Source organism: Schistocerca serialis, unplaced genomic scaffold, assembly GCF_023864345.2.
Source record: "Schistocerca serialis cubense isolate TAMUIC-IGC-003099 unplaced genomic scaffold, iqSchSeri2.2 HiC_scaffold_1169, whole genome shotgun sequence".
NCBI classification, from domain to species: Eukaryota; Metazoa; Arthropoda; class Insecta; order Orthoptera; family Acrididae; genus Schistocerca; species Schistocerca serialis.
In genome coordinates this window covers 47,501-60,000 of record NW_026047369.1, presented here as the reverse complement: position 1 = coordinate 60,000, position 12,500 = coordinate 47,501, and the positions used below count along the sequence as shown (strand labels likewise).

The window sequence follows — 12,500 nt, the reverse complement described above, 5'->3', positions numbered from 1 at the left end:
ATTACCGCGGCTGCTGGCACCAGACTTGCCCTCCAATAGATACTCGTTAAAGGATTTAAAGTGTACTCATTCCGATTACGGGGCCTCGGATGAGTCCCGTATCGTTATTTTTCGTCACTACCTCCCCGTGCCGGGAGTGGGTAATTTGCGCGCCTGCTGCCTTCCTTGGATGTGGTAGCCGTTTCTCAGGCTCCCTCTCCGGAATCGAACCCTGATTCCCCGTTACCCGTTACAACCATGGTAGGCGCAGAACCTACCATCGACAGTTGATAAGGCAGACATTTGAAAGATGCGTCGCCGGTACGAGGACCGTGCGATCAGCCCAAAGTTATTCAGAGTCACCAAGGCAAACGGACCGGACGAGCCGACCGATTGGTTTTGATCTAATAAAAGCGTCCCTTCCATCTCTGGTCGGGACTCTGTTTGCATGTATTAGCTCTAGAATTACCACAGTTATCCAAGTAACGTGGGTACGATCTAAGGAACCATAACTGATTTAATGAGCCATTCGCGGTTTCACCTTAATGCGGCTTGTACTGAGACATGCATGGCTTAATCTTTGAGACAAGCATATGACTACTGGCAGGATCAACCAGGGAGCTGCGTCAACTAGAGCTGAGCAGCCGGCCGCCCGGGAGTGTGTCCCGGGGGCCCGCGCGAACACGCAAGCGTCCGCTCAATTATTCTGCAAACAGGAGGAGGCTGAGCTCCCCTGCACAATACACCTCGAAACCCTCTCAGGTCCCGGCGGCGCGCAGCGCCGTCCTAAGTACTTGGTCGGGTTCGAGAGAGGCGCAATCGCCCGGAGTTTGGCGAGTAGACGCTTTAGGTGCGACCACCCGTGCTCCCAACTGAGCTTGCCGCTGCCGACAGAGGCCCGGGAGCGTGCTGTCGTGGCATTGCCGGCGGGAGACAACACGCGCCACCTACGGTGGCCGGCAGCTCCAACGCCAGCGCCACAGAAGGACAAAAGCCCCACTTGGGTGCCGAAGCGAACTCTCCCAGCACAGCGCACGCGCCAACACGTCCGCACAGCTGCGATACAATCCACCTGCGAGAACCGCAGAGGCGACCGAGCAGCAGACGGCGTCGCGGCGCCGAGCGCCGGGCGGCGGCGCATCCTCAGCGCACACAGTCCTCAATCGGACCAGCACACTGCAGATGTCCACCGCGCTTCGCACCGGGCCCGCGAGGACCTACTTTGGCCGCACGGCGCCGCGTGCAGGGTGCGCCGGCGCGCAGCTACGCCGCCTGCCGCCTCCGTCGGCCGGCGCGCCTGCCACTGGCCGCCCCCACCAGCCGGCTGTAGCGCGTGCGCCCACGCACCGCGCGGCCAGCACGCCGGGAGGCCCCCCCTCACCGGCCGGGGACGGTCCCACCCAGCCACCGCCGCGTATCGCTTCACACCCACATGCCATTCACGTTCGTGGGCATGGTGGGTATCGCTGAAACAACCGGTTGGTAGCTCAACCGATCGTCGCCATCACTGATTCACCTCTAGCGAGAACAACCGCACCACAACGGTTTACCAGTTCTTCATTTGCGTAACGTCACCAGCAAACGTAGACGTCCATCGCCATTTGCAAATTCAACGATTGTTGCATGCCTGTGTCAGGTGTCACGACACACTATGTCTGCCCACATACACGCAACAACATGTGCACGCTTCGCGAACACGTGGAAGGTGGCCCCCGTACGTATGCGATGTCCATTGCGCGAACGACTGTCAACCGGCCTCTGTCGCATGTCGCAGATGTGGAACGCAGTGCACCATGCTATCACGGTGTGTGAGAAGAGACGACTACGTCTGACAACACGCGCCACTACATCAACAGACGGCTCATGCCGATCGCCATCCACGGCATACCATACTGCAATCCAGCTCTTATAGGGAGACGACATGTAGCTGAGTGCACAATATTTGGACCGTATGGTTCGCCGTTGTTGGCGCAGTCGTGGTACGGTCACACATGTACCACGATGTATCATTCAGTACATGAGGACCAATGTGCAGTACAGTGTGTGATTTGGACGTACAACATCAGCGGACAGTTGACACAAGCCGTACCACAACGTAGGCTGTGCTTCGCCATGCGAATGCCAATGAACAACTGCGAAGGGCATTGAGCATGTACGTCCTGCTGCCATCCGCATTACAGTGTATAGCTGCAAGGTGTTTAACATGAAGCGATACTCTGGGGACCGGGCAGTGCGAGTAGCAAACTATATTGCGGGGGTTGCAGTTAGGCAACACTACACTAATTTAACGCGTCGTATGACAATTACAGAGCAGGTTAAGGCCCAACGTGTGTTGGGTTAAGGCCCAACGTGTGTTGGGTTAAGGCCCAACGTGTGTTGGGTTAAGGCCCAACGTGTGTTGGGTTAAGGCCCAACGTGTGTTGGGTTAAGGCCCAACGTGTGTTGGGTTAAGGCCCAACGTGTGTTGGGTTAAGGCCCAACGTGTGTTGGGTTAAGGCCCAACGTGTGTTGGGTTAAGGCCCAACGTGTGTTGGGTTAAGGCCCAACGTGTGTTGGGTTAAGGCCCAACGTGTGTTGGGTTAAGGCGCAACGTGTGTTGGGTTAAGGCGCAACGTGTGTTGGGTTAAGGCGCAACGTGTGTTGGGTTAAGGCGCAACGTGTGTTGGGTTAAGGCGCAACGTGTGTTGGGTTAAGGCGCAACGTGTGTTGGGTTAAGGCGCAACGTGTGTTGGGTTAAGGCGCAACGTGTGTTGGGTTAAGGCGCAACGTGTGTTGGGTTAAGGCGCAACGTGTGTTGGGTTAAGGCGCAACGTGTGTTGGGTTAAGGCGCAACATAGGTTAGGTTAAGGCGCAACATAGGTTAGGTTAAGGCGCAACATAGGTTAGGTTAAGGCGCAACATAGGTTAGGTTAAGGCGCAACATAGGTTAGGTTAAGGCGCAACATAGGTTAGGTTAAGGCGCAACATAGGTTAGGTTAAGGCGCAACATAGGTTAGGTTAAGGCGCAACATAGGTTAGGTTAAGGCGCAACATAGGTTAGGTTAAGGTACAATATAGGTTAGGTTAAGGTACAATATAGGGTAGGTTAAGGCGCAACATAGGTTAGGTTAAGGCACAACACGGGTTAGGTTAAGGCACAACACGGGTTAGGTTAAGGCACAACACAGGTTAGGTTAAGGCACAACACGGGTTAGGTTAAGGCACAACACGGGTTAGGTTAAGGCAGAATACGGGTTAGGTTAAGGCACAATACGGGTTAGGTTAAGGCACAATACGGGTTAGGTTAAGGCACAATACGGGTTAGGTTAAGGCACAATACGGGTTAGGTTAAGGCACAATACGGGTTAGGTTAAGGCACAATACGGGTTAGGTTAAGGCACAATACGGGTTAGGTTAAGGCACAATACGGGTTAGGTTAAGGCACAATACGGGTTAGGTTAAGGCACAATACGGGTTAGGTTAAGGCACAATACGGGTTAGGTTAAGGCACAATACGGGTTAGGTTAAGGCACAATACGGGTTAGGTTAAGGCACAATACGGGTTAGGTTAAGGCACAATACGGGTTAGGTTAAGGCACAATACGGGTTAGGTTAAGGCACAATATGGGTTAGGTTAAGGCACAATATGGGTTAGGTTAAGGCACAATATGGGTTAGGTTAAGGCACAATATGGGTTAGGTTAAGGTACACATTGTTGTAAGGAAAGGTGTTTTGGGGGGGGGGGCGGCAGTTTGTTGATTGTGATTATCGTAAGTAAATGACTGCGGCATCATCTGATTTGCCACGTCAGGGTGCACCTTTGGCTCATAACAGGCGGCGCTCTGATTCCATGCTTGTGGCAGACCTGTGTCTTTCATTCCTGCCATTGTTTGTGTGGTGTGACAGGAGGCAGTATTGTGATGTTGGGTGCACCCCTGTGTGGGACATGTGTGGGTGTTGGTGGCTTAGCTGAGCAATGGTGGTTGTCGGAAGGGTGGGATATTCTGTTTTCCGAGTGGACCTCCCGGTCTGGTTATGATAGTGTGGATTGTCTAATGTGGCAGAGAGGATGCACTGGGTGTTGTTCCATGCTGGTGCTTACATATCGTCTGCGTGCCTGTTACAGGCAGAGAGTAGTGCGTGATAAGAGTGTCTGGCTGACGTGTGATTGTGAGCAGAGTCTTTCAGCATGTATACGGACAGGTCTATACATTATCTGTATTCTGATGGCTCTATCTATTACTAATCAGCGCCGTGTATACGTTTAATCCGGTTCCAGTCGAAACTATTGTATCTCTGTACATTAGTGACACGGCGAGCCCGGTATGTAGTTACTCGTCTCGGCAGCTTCCACCGGTGTATGGCAAATGATTATAAGGAATCAGTCTAGTCGTCAATACCGATAGTCTGACGTCACATGTCTGGGGTGGGGGACGCTGCGCCCTTCCGGTGGGTCATGGCCTAGGAAGACTCTTCCCACGCAGGGGGGCTTGGACTGTCATTGACTCTTCCGAGTAATATACTTGCCGTACGTTTTTGCGACTGCGAGTGCAACGCTCACCGGTACCGACATGGATGGAGCGCCTCCTAGCTGCCGCTGAGCATCTGCATTCGTACAGAGAGCAACGCGATCGCGTCTGTAGCTCGTACGTGGTACAGCTCGCAGCTCATGTATATGGACAGATTTTTTTTTTTTTTTTTTTTTTTTTTTTTTTTTTTTTTTTTTTTTTTTTTTTTTTTTTTTTTTTTTTTACAGATTTAAAGTAACTTACAAAAACCCACTATCTAGATAACAAAAGTGGGTACTACTTCTAAACATTGCTACTTGTAAATACAGTGGTTACTACTTTACTACTATACTACAATACATACAATTTATTCTATTTACAATTTCGGCCACTTAGCCGCTCCGGATAACCAGGAGCGTTGCCCGTCCCTAGCCACGAGGAGGCGGGCCGACTACTACTGCAAAACCACTGCCGAGTTTTATCTATATTCTTTCTTTCCCTCCACCACCCTTAATGAAAATTCACTATCTACAAATACATTTCTACAATTACAAAGTTTGCTAATTGTATATCCGCAAATTTGCGCAATCTACCAAATCTACATTGTATTATTGATTTTTCTTAATATAATTTGTATGTTCATTATTTCATTAGTCATGGATGTTGGTATTACTCATGGAAAAGAACGTTTGTTTATCGATTTATGTACTCTCATGTGATATTGTCTAGTCGTGTTTATCTTTCTTGGAGGTGTGTTGCTTGGAGGATGTGAAGGCAACTCAACCTGGGAAACACCCCTAGGCATCCCACGTCTCTATGCCTCCATAGAGTGGGGAGCCTACCTACTTCTACCATCTTACCCTCAGTATCATCCCCATTTATTGTGGTTTCTTAGGAGTGGGCGGACAGCCGGGCCCCAACAACGGATTTCCAGCTGTTATGACCAGTGCTGCCATTCCCCTCCTAATGGTTTTAATTACGGTCTTTTAAGTTTATCAATGCACAATATTCATCAGCTTGGCTGATGAATAAGGCTTTTCTTTATTAACCCAGTAGTTATTCAAAGATTAATTGTGCAAATTTGGAAATATTATCGACTAGATCTTGTAATACCTTATATAGGTCGGGATTTGTTAATATTTCTTGTAATTGTTTATTTCTTAACACCTCTCTCATTTCTGAGGCAACTGGATCAAAGTCCGGGCACTCGAAGGCAACATGCTCGGGCGTCCCCTCTGGGGCACCACAGACACATCCAGGTGTTGGCCAGCTGCCTATCCGGTGAAAGTACGTCGGATAGGGGCCGTGTCCGGATAGAAAGTGTACAATTCCTTGAGTTGCTGTTATGTGCCTTAGTTTTAATCTGTCCCTCACCCTGGGGAAGAGGTTGAAGACCCGTCTACCAGTGGTAGAATTTTCCCACTGCTCCTGCCATAATTGCATTGTTCTTTGCTTGATTTCTGTAACATTGTATAAGTATGTTCCCATTATTGTTCTTACTCTGTCGTAGTCTCTTTTGTGTAACCAGTAAATTGCTGCGTGCTGTCTAATGTTAAGATCAAGGGGGCAAAATCCCATAATTACGCAAAGAGCATCTGTTGGTGTAGTGCCAAATGCACCCACACACCGTAATATGACGTTTCGCTGTATTCGCTTTATTTGTAATGCTGGCCTAACCTGCACGAGTCTGTGGGCCCAGGCACTGGAGCCATACCCCACGACTGGCACAAGAATACTGTTGTTGTACATGTGTGATGCTGCCGGTGGCAGGTGAAATCGTCGTTGTGCGATACTTATTAGTTTATTAAACAATGTAGTGGCCTTTGATGCAACATATGCAATATGTGGAGCATAGCTCCAGGTTTCATCAATGAGGACGCCCAGGTATCTAGCAGATCTTGCTCTAACCACTATACGGTTTTCTAATCTTATAGCTGGATCTCGTGCTAGTCTACCCTTTAGTAACATGTAATTTGACTTATGTGGTGCCAAGTGAAGCTTCGACTGTTTGCACCATTGTAACAAAATTTCTGATACCTGAGCTGTTTTGTTCTCGATCGCTGCGCGACTGTCACCGTCAACAAGGACAAGAAGGTCATCTGCATACGCAACAACTCCCAGTACCATGTTGCTCTCGTCTAGGGTTATCAACAAGGGATCCATGTTGATATCCCAAAACACTGGTCCACAAACTGAGCCCTGTGGACAGCCCTTTGTAATGTTCTTCGACACCACAGCACCAGGAGCCGTTATTTTGGCGACTCTGTTCCGGCAATAGTCCTTTAGACAACCATAAAGCGCCGCCGGGCACTCCATCTCCCGTAGCCGCGAGAAGAGGGCCGGCCACCACAGGTTGTCAAAGGCTCCGGAAATGTCTACCATGATCCCCAGAACATACTTCTTCATAGATGAGTGAACAATACTGGCTGCCTGATTTATGGCATCGGATGTTGATTTGCCTTTTCGAAAGCCGTATTGCAGGTTACTCATGCCATGCAGTATTCTATGACTCGACAGTCTAGACACCAACAATTTCTCGAAGGTCTTTCCCATCACATCTAACAGGCAGATTGGTCTATATGATTTGGGAACTGTAGGGTCCTTGTCTGGATCCTTTTTTATAATTACCACTTCCGCTGTTTTCCAGGTGGTTGGGAAGGTTCGCGTCTCCAGGCATTTGTTGTAGATCTTTGCTAGCACCGGGGCTAACTTGGATACAAGACACTGCAGAACCTCTGCAGGAATTGCATCCGGTCCCGGTGCTTTCCGTTTTCCGAAGGACAGGATGGCGTTCGCCACCTCCTCTGATGAGAAGGGGTATACCTGTGTTGCATTGTGGTATTCGTATTCGTTTTGTTGCCTCAACGCCAACTGCATCTCATCGTCTGAGTCAGGTCGGTCGTCAGGTAGGAGCGCACGAAGCAGCTCCTCGGCCGTTTCCAGCCAGTTGGTCGTCATCTGGTCCGAGTCTCCTATTGTCACAGTAGAGAGATGCATTGGTGAGTGTATCTTTTCACATATTATTTTGTACGGTGTACCCCATGGATCAAGAGCCAAGTGAGACGTTACGAAATCTTCCCAACTCTGTTGACGATGTTGGAGTAAGGTTTCTTTAAATATGCTTTTCTTCTGTCTGTATATAGTGAGATGATATTGTCTTTCCTCCATGGTGAAAGACCTTTGATAATTGCGGCGCGCCCTTCTCATAGACTGCCGGAGCCCAGTCAGCTCTGGAGTCCATGGAGAAGTCATCTTACGGATGAGACGCCTCCTCATCGGTATTGCCACGGCGACAGCCGCCCTGATTGATGCTGTTAATGCCCCAACGGCCTCTTCTATGTCGATGTCTTCGTCTTCCAACTCTGGGGGGTTAAATTCCGCCTCTAGGAGATCCCAATTGGCTCTCCCGTAATCAAGTTGCATGGCCCACCTCTCTGGTGCCTGTTGTATTTCATGTACCAATGTAAATTCAATAGTATTATGATCGCTTGTTGTATGGTTTTCTAATACATGCCAATCATGAATTTTGTTTGCAATATTAATGGAGCTTAACGTTACATCAATATGTGAAGCTGCCCCAGCTCTACTCCTATAAGTAGGAGGATTGCCGGGGAGATTTGCTACATTTAAATTAAATTCCATAATAACATCCTCAAGGGCAATGCCCCTTGGGTCCTGTGTTCGGCTATACCAGAGAGGGGACTTAGCATTACTGTCCATCGAGATTATGATTGACTTCCCTTGTAGGGCTCTCAATATGGTAATAAGCTGCCTTAAGTAGATATCAATTGGATCACGAAACTGACAATAGATATTTATCAGGTACCAAAACGAGTTTAGGTGATTTATTTCTACGACTATTATGTGTTCTGTACAGAATTGTGTTAGCACTGTGGTTTTTATCGTATTGTTGAGGATGACTACAGCTGTCATTGGACTCTGTCCAAATGTTATTACTTGTGCTGTAACGGGAAAGCCCAAGGATCTCCCAGAGGCAGTACTTGGTTCTTGTATCAGTACTACATCTATTTTGTTTTCTTCAGAAAGCCTACACAGCTCTTGCATGACTAGGGAGCTTTTCATTGCATTGACTTGGTAGCACTTAATAATCGTCCGGATATTTGGTATATACCATGCTATTCGGCCAGGTCTGAGCAGGGTCATATGTTATTCTCCCGTACATCTTGACAAGTTCATTATATGTTTTCGTAAGATCAAATTTCCTTCCCCGCCTCTCGTATACTTTAGTGACTAGTTCTTTTAATTGTTCATAGTCATGGGGAATATTCACCGCCGCTAGCTGGACGCAGTCTACATCCTCCAGAGTTGGAAATGTGATCTTGTTCCCTCTCGGGTGCCCAGCTCTGACCAACTGCCTCAGAGCAGCCATCATCAATGTCTGGTTCTCCAACCTACCAAGCTGCAATGTTTCACTACAAATATTATATATGTTCCCTGGCGGGCATGTGTTGTATTTAGGTGTATTTACAGTTACAGAGCCATCACCAGCTAGTTCTCCTACAGTTTTGTTATCTACTTTTAATCCCAAAGAACCATCACCAAGAGTTAATTGTTTATTATCTACTTCATGCACACTGACTATTGAATGACAATTTTCGGTGTCTTCTGCTAGAGTCACCAGCGGCGTCGTCTCCAAGGCTAGGGGAACCCCAGCCAAACGGGAGTCTCGCGCCGCACCTTCCTCTGCCTTCATAAATGAAGCTGGTAAACTTCTCCTAGCCAGGAAGGACCCGGCTTGGCAGGAGAAGTCGGCTGTCGGTGGCCGCACTGGTGGGACTGGGAGTGTATAAGTACTCCCCTCCTCCACCTCCTCGGCCATTTTGGTTGGAGGCCGCCTGCTGGCCGCCAGGAAGGACCCGGCTTGGCAGGAGGCTTCCGTCATTTCTGGCTGCACCAATGGAACTGGGAGAGTATAAATACTCCCCTCTTTCGCCTCTGTGGTCGCTGTAGGCGGCGGGCATCCCCCAGCAGCCGGGGCGGTCTCGGCCCGGCAGGAGGGGTCCGGCGTCAGCAGCCGCACTGGTGGAGTTGGGAGTGTGCACACACTTCCCTCCGTCGCCTCGGCAGCCGCCGTCACCAGTTGCCCCCCCCCCGAGGACCAGGACAGACCCCGCCCGGGAGGAGGAAGCCGCCATCTCGCGCTGCTCTGGTGCACCTGTAACAGTATAAGACCTCCCCTCCACCCCAGTACAATCGTCCAAGGACAGATGAGATAATCTTAATTTTCTCCACCTATTCGCATCCCTTAGCGACTTACTTGGTGATTTGTGTTTTGTTATGTTATAGCTAGTCGCCATAATCGGTTCTTTGTATCAGTCTTTGGATCAGTAATTTATACGTTAGGCACTCCTTCCCTGGAGTGTGACAGGTTCTCTTCCTGTATTTACAGGGGATGCAGACAGGTGTTTGTTTACAATTCCTTTTGTCATGACCGTCCTCTCCACAATTGTGGCATACTGGTGCTTCAAATGTGCAGTATTTTGCCACATGGCCATAATCCTGGCACTTGGAACATTTGGCCAGTGCCGTATAATCCTTTGTGGGTATCGCATTGTACCCTATGTACAGTCTGTTCGTCTTAATTATTTCTTTTCTGAGATCGGGGGCTATCTCCACCGCGTGGTGTACAGTTGATCTGTCTCGCGGGCCTGCCTTAAATCTTGGCTTGAATTTTTCCAGGAACTCTTCTCGAGTCATTTTGTCTTCAAAATTCTGTTCGTATACACAGTCCGTGACATCGTCAACTGTCATATACGAGGGGACATCATATAACATCATAAGGGGTCTTCGTTTTCTCGGTTTTTCACATGTAAAGTTCTCCTTCACTTTTGGGTTATTTATTAATTTTTCACTATCCTCAGGAGAGGCTAGTTCCACTATCAGTATGTTTTTAGTTGTCCTAACTTGATTTATTTTTATTTTATCAATCCGGGGATTCACACTCTTTTCAAATCGTTCTTTTACCTTCCGTACGTCTTCACCTTTCTTTGGTTTCACAAATACTGTGGGAACGGTTTTTTCTAAATTAATTTTTATTGTTTCTTGTACAGTCCGTTTCGGCTGTACTGGCAAAGCTGCAGCTGCAGCATATGACTTCTTAGGTTGTTGTTGTTGTTCTTTTCTCATCCTTTCATTTTCTTCTTTTACTTCGGCATACTGACCTTCGAGCCTAGCATGAGCCAGAGCCCAGGTGGCTATATTCTCCTTAATGGCTCTAATCTGCTCTGCATTAATCTTCCCATGCTTAACGCTTCTGTCGAAAAGACGCAGGAAATATGCGTGTCGCTCCGCGACACTCATCTCATCAAATTCTCCTATTGGAGCGTCTGGCTCCGCATGCGCATAATCACTCTCCATATTTTCAGCCATTATTCCAGAAGAGTGACAAAGTGTGGAGGCCCGTCTCTTTCCCCGGACCGGCCTCTCTGGCATGGGGGGAGGCTATCTGCAGCTCGCTCACCAGTCCCGCCCCCTGACCAAGAGCCTTATGAGCTGCTGGGTTTAGCGCGCCGTTTCCAGCGTACTAGTCCCCTTCCACGATCACATCACTGGAGATTTCACCCGTCCCTCCCCGGCAAATGCCCATCGCATTCCGGAGAGGCGGATTCACCTCTCGGCCTTCGCCCCCTAATAGGCCGAGTTTCCACCATCAGGCCAAGGACCCAGCCCTACCCAGGTGCTGGGTCGGTCCCCCAGACGTTCGGGGGTCTGGCCCCATCTAACCTAGCCAGGGACATGTCACCATGCCCTGGCTTGGCGGAACGTGTCCGGGACATCCCGTTCACGGCGATGAGCCTTTGCCGGCTCAGGCCGCGATCCCTCCCCAGCAAATGTGACCGTAGGAAGACAGGGCACCGGTGTTGTTGTGCCCTGTGCAGGGACAGATGTTGTGTCCCTTCTAGCGCAGCTTCCCCTGCGCCACGCACCCTTTGCTTTCGCTTTGGGTTGGGGGACATTTAACGTCGTCCAAGACGTGAGGAACTGCAGCAGCCAGACTGCAGGGTTCCGGGATCGTCGTGAGACTTACCCTCATACCCTCGCCCAGCCACCGCGCTCAACTCAGGAGAGACCGGTGTCGTGTCTCTCGTAACGCAGCTCCCCCTGCGCCATGCACCCTTTGCTTTCGCTTGGGTTGGGGGCATTTAACGTCCTGCCAGGACGGGAGTTTTACGTCCTGCCTTGACACAACGACAACCCACACCTATCAACGCAGCCCGGAAGGTGTTAAAGGAGTCAGTCCGGGTCTTATACGTGGAGTTTGACATCAACGAGACGGTGCGGCACTCAAACCCGAGTTACGTTCCCCGGAGGGTCTCCACACGTACCGGGGGATCATGACCGACCATGTCTCACCCACCGCTTTTGATAATTCACGGTGGGCCAGTGCGGACCAGTGTGGGTTGCACCCAGTTAAGGGCTAGCTTTTTAACGTCATGCATGGACGGCCCATCCCGTGTTAGCTTCACCCCATCAAGGGGGTTACTGAGCTATGGGGCCACGACAAGGCCACGGGATTGGACATTACGGTCCCCGCCCCACTCAGGTTCCTCCGAGCCCTGATGCGATCGTCGAATTCAGGGAATCAGAGGGTCTCCTGGCGGTTTTAACCCAGTTATGGAAGGCAACACACCTTCCCCGGGTGGCGCCACGCAGACCGATTTCCCATATATGGACAGCGGGAATGTCGCATATTGGACATAACTCTTCATGAAACGCACGTTATAGGGGTGGATTGCACATTGCGAGTGCGAGCAAAGTCCGCCGTTCATCCGCTGGAGTTGCGAGTTGGGCGGTTGGGGTGGGGCACGAACGGGTGCAGGTGGAGTGATTGCCGGTCCACGACTTCGTGCGGCAGAGGCGCTGGCGTTGGGGTGCTGTTGTCGACAGAGGATGCAGGCTTTGTGGGTGGGGTCGAAAGAAGGGCACTGTGGGCCCATGGCTGTCTTAGTCGGCTTGGCGTCTCATAGATGACGGTATCGTCGTTGCAGGAGGTCATGTTGCGGGAGACCTACA

At 50.1% G+C, this 12,500-nt stretch overlaps 1 non-coding gene across 1 annotated transcript in view; it reads right to left on the bottom strand.

The window, feature by feature from the left end:
* Window positions 1-599, bottom strand: part of LOC126433583 (small subunit ribosomal RNA) — a 1,910-nt gene extending 1,311 nt beyond the window's left edge. The window contains exon 1 of the ribosomal RNA XR_007578596.1: window positions 1-599. This exon is cut by the window's left edge and continues 1,311 nt beyond it. This is a non-coding gene — a ribosomal RNA (small subunit ribosomal RNA).
* Window positions 600-12,500: the final 11,901 nt, after the last annotated feature.